The 10,756-nt window shown below is 36.1% G+C and overlaps 1 pseudogene; it reads right to left on the bottom strand.

Moving 5' to 3' along the window:
• Positions 1 to 9,089: 9,089 nt before the first annotated feature.
• On the bottom strand, positions 9,090 to 9,655 carry LOC138158429 (probable RNA-binding protein 18 pseudogene; annotated as a pseudogene).
• Positions 9,656 to 10,756: the final 1,101 nt, after the last annotated feature.

Genomic DNA, 10,756 nt, shown 5'->3' with positions numbered 1-10,756 from the left:
GAACTACAGTGGACTGATACCTGCCAAATTCTAATCTCGAGAGCAAGATGAATTGCATCAATTCAGTACCTAGACTTTATATGAACATTTTTTTGCATTTTTAACCTTCTAGATTTGCAGGTGGTTGACTACTGTATTCTTATGGTCAGATAAGAGGGGTATTACTACAGCCTAACTCTTTTTGTAAGTTATTAATCTATATATCATTTACCTAGAACATTCTAATAACTAGGGTAGTGCCAAACAAATAGAAATGGATACATATGGCCATAGATTGAGTTAGGAAACCACAAATTAATAGCATTGATGTTACATTGTATGTTTATTTATTTTGCTAAACGTTCCCCAAATATATTTGAATCTAGTTTGGTCACACTAGGGAACATTGCTGGCAGTATACAGCCATGGTCCATGAGTTTGACGCCTCTAACCTAATACATTATGGCATCAAACTGTTTAGTTCAAAGAGAAGTTTATTTATTGAATGTCTACTTTGAACAATGTATTCTGCCCAATGTAAACCTCTAAAACCCAGATGTAGAGGTTGGCCTTCACCTAAATAGCTGGATTTCTTTAACTGGTGTTTAGTTCAATTCAGCAAATGCACTGGATTACATAAAGAGTGATTTATTTGTGGTTTCTTCAGTTCAATGGAATTTATATTGGTAAGTCAGTTCTGTGCTACAGTCATACAAGGAGGAGTTAGATTTCTAACATATATTTAAACTGGTATCAGATTAGTACATTTTTAGAGACCCCTCTAGGGCTCTCTTTCCCTAAAATCAAATCTATGAATCAACTAGACAAATGGCTACCTCTAGTCCAGAAGCTTTAACTTTGAGTATGCAAACAATTGAGGACAGCTGTGGACAGATTTAAAGGAGTCCATGAACTTACATGGAGCAAACTTACATATTAATTTTATTAACCTCTTATTTGAATTTAACATTTACTTCAATTACATACAAACAGAATTCTAAGAAGGGTTTTATATATATATTTCATCAGACTGTCAATGGTGGCCATTATACAAAAGAAGTCTTAAGATTCCTGAGTCTCTTCATGTCTATACTCTCATAATTGTAGCTCATGAATCCTTTCCTTTAATGTTCACTATTGTTTTAATGTTCACATACATAATGTTAAGCCCATAGACACAATTAGTTCAAAGCAAATCAAGCATTGCCAAGTCACTAGGAAACTATCCAAACTTGGGACCATATACCAATGTGTTAAAACATCCCCAGTAGATTTGCTTGGAATAGAAAAAGAGTGGGGTGGTGGTAGTGTAAATTGCTGATGATATCACCAATCAGTCTATATCCCTACTACACTTTGATTTGCATCCTTATTTCAATTCAGCAACATTTAACAACTACTATGTGTAGCATATCACACTAGATACTGAAGTGCTGATGAAAGTGACCCAGTCTGTTCTTTGATGGAGCTTATGAAATACTTGTTAAAGTAAAACATGCTAAAAAAGAAAAAGTGAAAATTAAAAGGATGGGTCCAGGCAATGTGGTTAGGACAACTTGAGAAGGAAGAATTACCTTCACCTGCCTTATGAATTAGAAACCTGGGAAAGCACCAGGAAGTGACTTCCCAGCTGTTTTAGAAGAAGGCTAGATTTTAATAGGTAGGAGTTTGAAGGGAAATGCAGGAGTGTTGGAGTTTAAGAATTCATGGAGTTGGAAGAGGGGAATATGAGATAATGCATAACAAAAAAAATCTACTTTTTCATAGGGCAGTACTTCTGCAACTGGATCTCTAAAGCCATTTATTCCATTAATTAATTTTACAAATGAGAAAACCGAAGCCAAGTTGGGTGAAGTGACTTGCTCATGGTCATACAGTAATAATAAGAGGTGGGATTGCAAAGATTAGATTCTAGAATTCATGAATGGAGGGGAAAGAGTATGGAATATTTGTTTTGAGTTAAATGATGAAAGGCCTTCAGTGTTGATGTGTGTGTGTGTGTGTGTGTGTGTGTGCGCAGAGAGACAGAGAGAAACAGAGATGAGAGAGACAGAGAGAGGTTTTGTGTGTGTGTGTGGGGGGTACTCGGGGATATCTTGATGTATTCCTATTGGTTTTAGAGAAATAGTGAAAACTGCTGAACAGTAATGTGACATAATCAGATTCTTTCATGAGGAAGGTTATTGTAACTGCATTATTATAGAAAGGAGAACCTGACTTGGGGAGATCAAATAGTAGGCCATTAAAGATGTCCAGGTGAGAAATGATGATGGCCCAAGAGCTAGCATATTGGTGATATTATTGAAAGAGGACACTGACAAAAACACAGGGAGGGAGAATTGTTAGGATTGCTGCCAAGTGATAAAAGATAGCTAAAACATCCTAAGCTTTTGCAACTCAGCGACAATCGGCATGGTTGAACCTTCAACATAAATACAAAATTTGGAAGGAGGGGCACTTATTAGGAGGAGAAGCTTAAGTTTGATTTTTGATGTCAATCAATAAGTATTATAAGTGCTATTATAAGTTTTATAATCAAAAAGTATTATTAGAAGACAGGAATTGTGTTAGGTACTGGAGATTTGGAGACAAAAGTAAAACATTCTTATCCCTCAAGGAGATTAGAATCTGTTGGGGGAGAAATACCATGCAATTCAGTAGATATAGAGTGTGATATTATTACCAAGTAAATATTAAATTATTTTCCAATAGGGAGAGCACCATGTTGGACAAAGATGTCAAAAAAAGTCTTCTGTGAGAGTTGGCAATTGAACTGAATTTAGCAGGGAGCCAGGAATATTGAAAGGCATAGGGGAGAAGGGAGTCAGAGTACATGTCGAACATGGGGTACAGTTGGTAAAAAAGTAGAAAACATGTTGTATCTAAGGAACAGCAAACAGTTAAGTTCGTAAAACGGCACATACAGGGGAGCAAAGTGTAATAAGGTGGAGTAAGATTATGAAGGGTTTAAGTACCAAATAGGGGATGAAAGGATCAGCAAGTTAGAGATGGGAATGTCCTTATTAGGTCATCTAATCCACTAGCATTTTGTAATTAATTTTGTCATAGGGAACCTACAAAGTTTTTTGAGGAAGTGTATAAAAGCTCAGACCTATGCTTGAAAAACAAAATTTTGAAAGTTACATGACCAAGGCCTCATGGCATAATGGTTAAAGAGAGATAGTCATCAAATCAAGAAAATCCTGCGTCCTTCCCCAAGCCATACTGGCTGTGTCACTTTGGCAAATCACTTAACCTCTCCATCCTCTAGCCAACCCTCTAAGACCATAAATTTCAGAGAAGCTACTGAGTTCCACTGATAGAGAGGGTTAATTCAATTAGTCTGACACTATACCAACGAAATCAAAGCTTCAGTTCCTGAACTTATCCAAAGCTTTATCTCTTGGTGGGGGGCAGAGGGGGAATCAGCTTGAGGACAAAGGTACTTGACAAAGTGAGAGCCCTCCCAAGGCTATTGCATCAGACTGGTAAAACAATATAAAGACCTTATGTAGGGAGGTGGCCTAGTGAGTGGAGAAAAGAAGAGGAAAGCAAACAGTGTGGTGGAGATAGCAATTGGTAAGATCTCACAGATGATAGGATGCATTGAACTCTAGGCTAGTAATCTGGTGGTGATGCATTTGCACATTCAGAACTGGACCTCAGGTGTGAGACTGACTCAGGAAAGATAGACCAGAGTTATTTGCATATATCTAGAAGCAGCAGAATTGCTCCAAAATGCCAGAAGTTTTGTTCTCATAATCATTTGAGTAAATTAAACATTTCTCATCTGAACATTTTAATTGCAAAGTATTTTCACTTTTTGTAAGTACAGTTTGTTTAACTCAGTCTTTTTTAGTATTAAAAGAAAACACAAAAAAGAAGACTGGCATATGCAGGCAAGAACTCACAAAGCCAACGTTCACACAAAAACAAAGAAACAATCCTATTAAATTGTGCCAAAAGCTCAATATGTCACTTACTATTAATCTTTCTTTTTGTATTTTTGTTAATCAAAAGCTTTTTAAAGATATTATTATATCATTATTCTAGCAAGAGATTATGCATGTTAGTAATTGTTCTTATATCTGAACTGTATGCTCCCTTAGTTAATTCAGCTCAATTCCATTGTCTTTAGGGGTTTTTTTCTTATCTGTGTTGAAAAGAACTTAGAAGATAGGAGATATCTACTGAAAAGAATTTTATTTTACAGAGCCTGTGGATCAGAGATTAGGTGGTGAGTGATCATCTCTGTGAAGCCTGAATTGCCTGTTATATTTAGGTGTTGCTGGTCTCAGGCATCAGCAGGTTTTAAGTAGAGAGGAGTTTACTTTTATTCAAGTGAATTTGGAGCAGAAAAAAAAAGAAACAGGCCACATTGATTTTTAATAGGGGATTACTCTATCAGAACCCTACTATAAGTCTCCTACATATAAACTTCATGATCTCGACTGAGTGATCAGATAATAATCTGTTCTTCTTTGTTCAATGAAGGACACAGTGTCCTCTAGCCCCTGATTTTTCTATTCATCAATCCCACTGTGTGGAATACCCAATGATGCCAAGCACACAAATAGAAAGGAAATCCATTAACACATCGAGCGTTTCAGAGATCAGAAACACTGCCCAGGAAATGCATGTTCTAATGAATGGATATAGGCATAAGGAGCTTTCGTCCACATTGGCGGAGTTCAGCAGATGAGAGTATAAAAAGGGAAACTTTTAGCACTCAAGGTAGAAATGGTTTCCTCTACTTAGAGCCAATTAGTTTGCTGTATTATACCATAGATCATTGCCAAGTTCCTGTTCAGAGGGAGATGGAGTGCACAGTCCAAATCTGAGTTTCCTTTTGCCTGGGGGATTCCACTTTTGAATGCTCCAGTTCCTGCTGCAAACCATCTTGGGAGCTGGTTCTTCATTTACCAGGAGCACATTGCTCTGAGGGATTGGTATTCCTGATGTTCTTATCTGTTACCCCTTTAGTTTTTGCATCTCTTCATTTGATGGCCACCGCAGCTAATGTTATTGATCTATGTGGTAGCCGAGCTCATCATCCCTGCTGAAAATGAGGTTGCTGACTCCATTTTCTTTTGTCTAGGGCATGATTTGATGAGCTCATATATTTTTTCTCCTTTCTTTAGTGTTCCCTTTTCTGTTCAGCTTCTCAATATCTTTCCTGGAAGAGAATAGAACTTCAGTCTCTTTGTCTGATAAATATGGCACAACATTTGGGGAAAATAAACTTTGTAAAAAATGCCATCTATCATCCTCCTTTTTTCTTTCCATTGTAGGGTCAAAGAATATAAATTCATTAACAATAAAGAGGTATCTTACCATGGAATTGTTTTGTTTTTTTCATGAACATTGGGGAAGTTTCTGGGACTGCTGATACTATCCCATCCAAGGTATAGATTTTAACCATTGAGCAATTTCTTAAATGAGTTGAATGCTAGGAGGCCATTTAAATCCAATTACTCTGTTCAGTTAATGAGTCTTTGATTCATTTTTCTAAAGAGAAATTTCCAGTGGCTGCTTTTGATGCTTTATAAAGCTCACAACCTTCTCTGGGTATAGATTAAGTTGTTAAATCACTGTGAAAGTAGACAGGAATGGCTTTCTGGGGGGATTAGCTCATCCCAAAAGGTGCCAACTTTCCCAGTCCTTAGAGCATCTGAGTGCAAAGAGAATGACAGGTGTGCAATACTTTTCTAAGATGAATCAGGGTTCCTGAAGAACTCACTCCTTCATTCTTGGGACCTGGGACTCATCAAGTAGGGGTTTCCCTCCTGTCTTCATAGACTGTAGCAACATCAAAGGCCCCTGTTTGATTTCAAGTCCTTTGATCGTCCAGAAGCTGGGAACTACATCTTAGAAAATGTCTGAAGGGATGTTTCACATGTTGGGAAGGAAGTTTATTTATTTTATTGTTTGGAAAAACTGAAAACAAGTTTTCAAGTGAAAAAACATATAAACTGCCTGAGGGTCTGGGATACTTCCTTTCTGTCTTTTTATTACCAGGAGTAGTATAGTGTCAGTCAAATAGTAGACACATATCGATCAATCAATTGATTGACAGTATGATCTTTTGCCAGAAATTTGACATTTTTTTGAGGAATCAAAGTTTTAAATAGTGGGTATGAAAACCCCAAATTCCTGTCTGTAAAGGAAGCCCAGATTCTGTTAATCAATTAGCCAGTCAATACACATTTTTTAAATATTTACTATGTGATAATTTGTTAAGAGCTAGAGATATGAAGAAAGGAAAAACAAGCAAAATATACATACACACATACACATGCATACACACACAAAATAGTTTCTTCCTTTAACATATGAGTAACTAGGTAAATAAAAGATATAGGCCCTTTTGGAAAAGGGAAGGCATCAGCAGCTAGAGAATAGGGTGTGTCAGAAAACACCTTCTGTGGATAGCGGCCTTTGAGCTGAGTCTTGAAAAAAAAGTCACTTAAGGAGTAGAGTAAGTGAAAAGAGAATTCCACGCATGGGCAACAGTCTATAAATTTGAGATTGACCTTTGTGTGTAAGGAACTCTTAACCAGACCAGAGTTGCTGGATTATAGAGTATGTGATAAGGAACAAAATTTAAGATGATTGAAATGATAAGAAGGGGACAGGTTATGAAAACCTTTGGATGGCAATGAGAGTTTTATATTTGTTCTTTGAAGTGATAATAGTAAGTGATGGCTAATTTCTATGGATCCTTTAAATTATTATAAAACTCATATGTATAGAGCACTTTAAATTCTCCAAACTGATTGGCTCACAGCAACCCTGCAAGATTGGTGAAACAAATATTATCTTCCTATTTCACAAATGAAAAAATCTGGTAATTTTCCCATGACCAAAATGCTGTTAAGTGTCTTGGGTGGGATTTTAAAACCTGTTTCTTGATTCAGCCCTCTCTCCAATAGTCCATGTTGCCGCTCAATTGACAACGTATAGTACCCAATTATTTTCTACTGTTGGAATAGTCTTTCTAGGCTAGAATTCTTCATAAATGTTACTGAACCTAATATTCCTTATTAACTTAATGATTTTTTAGATATCTATAATAATGAGCAAAGAGCTTGAAGAATGTTGGATGTATTTTTTTAAATTTTCTCACATTTATTCACATAGAGAAATGAGTTGCTACAAAGCATAATGTTTTCTTCAATAGAAATAAATAGGTCTACTTTTTAAAAGAAACAGCTCTATAAAATTCAAACTCATATTTTCAAAATTCCCATTCAAATAGGAGGTTGGTTTGTACTAAATAAACCCTACACCATCCCAAACCTGCTGGGGATACCATCCATAAAGCAATGGTCAGGCAAGCCTTCCTATTTCTCTGAATAGGAAGGGTTACCACTTTTGTCAGAGATATCTTCACTTAACTGCCAATTTGTCCTACCCAAAGACAGCTCAAGAGAGACACTTAACCAGGAAGCAATAAAAAACCCTACTATACAAGGTTGTTTTAAATATAATACTTCCTGAAACTATATCATGATGCAGAGAAACAGCCAAAAAACTTTCTTTCAACAAATACAGAATATAGGAAAGCTTGTGTTGCTTTAGAGAAAGAACATGTTTTATTACAAAGAAAAAAAGGGGAAATGACTTGACTATAAGCTTAGGCATCACCCAGAATAAATCAGTGACTTAGAGGAGTGAAATATCTACCCAATGAAACACTTGGCCTCAATTCACCCTAAAGAAATCAAATTGTGCTGGCAGAAACAACATCCCTATTGCCTTCATGATTATTCACCTTTCTATCTTTTACCTTGTAGGCTTTCCAAAGCAGAATAACATAGAAAACAAGAAAATAGGCTCTATATATGAAAAATCATTATATTTTCCAGAATATACACATCTCTCCTAAAAAGAGATTTGCTCTAACTAAAAAGAAAAACAAAAAACAAACAAACAAACAAAAAAAAAAACCTGGACTATAGGCTGCATTCTAGATTTGGAGGGAAAAGTACAGATTATTCAGATTAATATAGCAAATTTTAACAATCATATAATTTTTCTTTTCAAAGAAAATTCCTAAATTACTATTGACTCAAAACTATATAATCCTACTCCATTCACTTTCCATATCCCAACCCTCATTCCCTTCCCCCCCTCCCCAAAACAACTAAATCTGCTCTACTGAATTAGGTAAGAGAGACAGATTAGAACAGGTATTTGACAAGGGCAACTGGCTTTCATGTTTGCTCAAAGAACAATTTCATTTTATCGCTGATGAATTGGCCAAAACATAGTTCTGCAGAAGGCATTCTCGTGCTATAAAACTCCCCTGGCATACTTCTAATTTCTAAAAGTTTAGCATTAATGTGCTTACAGGTTCACTAGTTCATCTTGCTGAATAATATTTTTTAAAAAGATGTATCCCCAGCATGACAAAAGGTTTTCATGACTGAATTGTTCTCTTGGTGAAGAAGTATCATAGGCCTCCATAGATTTATCCCCTTTTATAACTTCCTATCTGGAATATCAAATGTGAGGAAAGGAATGCTTAAGTAGATTAAGGACCTTCTCTCTTCCCTCAAGGAACTTTCCTTTTTCATTCCTAATCTGAGACATTTCCATACTGTAAAACTCTAGAGACACCTTATGAACATATTAAAAAATAGAACTACAAAAACGGTCCCTGGTCACCTCTCACCACCTACCCCTCCCACTACTCTTAGGTATTGAAAGAATTTAGGCAAACGGAAATACACATTTTTTCCCACACTACCTCTACTACATTTAAAAATGAATACTTTAACACATTTCATTTTCTACTTTAAAACAGCCAATTCTCTTTGGTATACTAAATAAAATTATTGGACTCACAAAATGCAAACAGCCCAGTCAACTATAGTATCCCTGTGCAAAGAAAGAGCTCTGGATACAATCCAATTTAATCTGGATGGTTTTTAATCCTGTACATATTTCAGACAAAGAATAGCCTTAAGAAAAGTTGAAATGTCTTGTTTCAGAATATTAACCTCATTGTGCTCTCAGATAGTACCACTTAAATCTACAACGCACAAAGGCAGAGGATTTTAGGTGTATAAAGTTGTTTTATTTGCTCTTACAATTCTTCCCAAACATCATCTTTGAGACTTTCAAACAGTTCTGGAGTAAAAAATTGTTCTTTTTTTCTTAATCTAGCGATTTAAAGTAAGACTAGACAAGGGCTGCTGAATGTTCGGCATCAGGGTTTTTAGGCCTCCATTTTCAGTTCGGTTTCAATTGCTTTATCTTTTCACAGACACTTAAGTTGAACTGAGTGGATTCAGTGCTAGATGGTGACTCCAGACTGATTGGAAGGATTTTGTCATTTTTATGATGATAATATTTCTCCATGTGGGCATGGGCCCATCACACCACTAGTGCAGACAGGGCCAGTTTGCCATTGAGACACTGGATCACTTGATCTGCTTCCCTTTTGGTTTCAGAGTTGAAAAAAAAACAATGGCATTCTCAAGGCTGTCCTTCCAAAGCACCAGATTTGTGGAAAAGAGAGTCAAATTGCTTTATTTTTCCAAATATCCAAAATGGAACTCTGTAATCTTGGGGTCCAAGTTGGCAATCTATAGACATGCCCCTCTTTTAAGAAAATGTCTAAAAGGACTAATGTGTTTTCCAGGGGGAGAATTTTGGTTTCTGCCTCCATCAATCCCCGCTAAGCTCAACCTGATCCCCTTGGCTCCTGAATCTCCTAAGTCAGCTGCAACTTATAACTCCCACATATGACTCTAAGCACTCTAACCATCAGGCCCAGACTCGGACCTTCTCTTGCTCTCTCTGACTCCACCACAGACACCAGATGGATGTATTTTTAGAAAGAAAAAGGAAATCAGCTAACTCATTGCCAGATATGTTTAAATCATTGCCACAACATATTAATTTGTAATAATGATTAACAGCAGTACATTTATGATTATACATACATATCTCTGTGTATACTTCAGGAAAACCTCTAAAACTTTCTTAGTATTACCCTGCTGTATGGTCACTCAATATAATTTAAAATCATAAATGTAATGCTACAAGAAATAGAGAATAACATGATTTTGGGAGTTTCCCCAAATCCTGATTTTTCATTCCCAAATTCTCAAGATGATTATCTAATGGGAATTTGGAAATACTCTAAGAGACAGAATTTGAAACCAGATCTACAAAAAGTTTAATCTAGCCCTCTATCAAATGCTTCCTCTCATGGAAAATACTATGTATATGGAACACATGGAATATACTTTAATAATAAAACAAGAGAAATTGCCATGTGGCAAGAATGAATTTTGCTTTTATATTTACTAGAACCTATGATCAATTAAAATAAATTTCAAAGAGAAAAATAAAAGAAAGAGTCAAGAGTTTTAAAATTCAAAATACTGAGATTTATGCCATATGAAATTCTGACTTTAAGTGAGATAAATTGTATAACAAAAACCAGAAGTCTTCTGCATCTCTAGCCGCTTGCTTAGCTAAATTTGTCTCCTACATCTATCCCATTTAGTATATGACATGGTTAGATTTGCCTATGAGGACTAGGCCTTGAAACATGCACAGATAAATTTCCTGACTAATTTCATTCTAAGAGAATGTTACTCAGGGGTTTATGCTATGACAAAAAAAATCTTTTAATTGGTTTGGAGTCAGAAGAACTGATGACTTACACCTTTCTCTCTGACATATACTCTTCGATCCAGTGACTTTGGCCTCCTGGGTGTTCTACTAACAAGACACTCCATCTCTCAGCCCCAGGCATTCT

This window comes from Petaurus breviceps, unplaced genomic scaffold (genome assembly GCF_028583685.1).
Source record: "Petaurus breviceps papuanus isolate PSGF00001 unplaced genomic scaffold, PetGlider_PUasm1.0 174, whole genome shotgun sequence".
In the NCBI taxonomy this organism is placed as follows: Eukaryota; Metazoa; Chordata; class Mammalia; order Diprotodontia; family Petauridae; genus Petaurus; species Petaurus breviceps.
The sequence above is the reverse complement of the archived record's forward strand: the minus strand, read 5'-3'. Positions and strand labels throughout refer to the sequence as shown.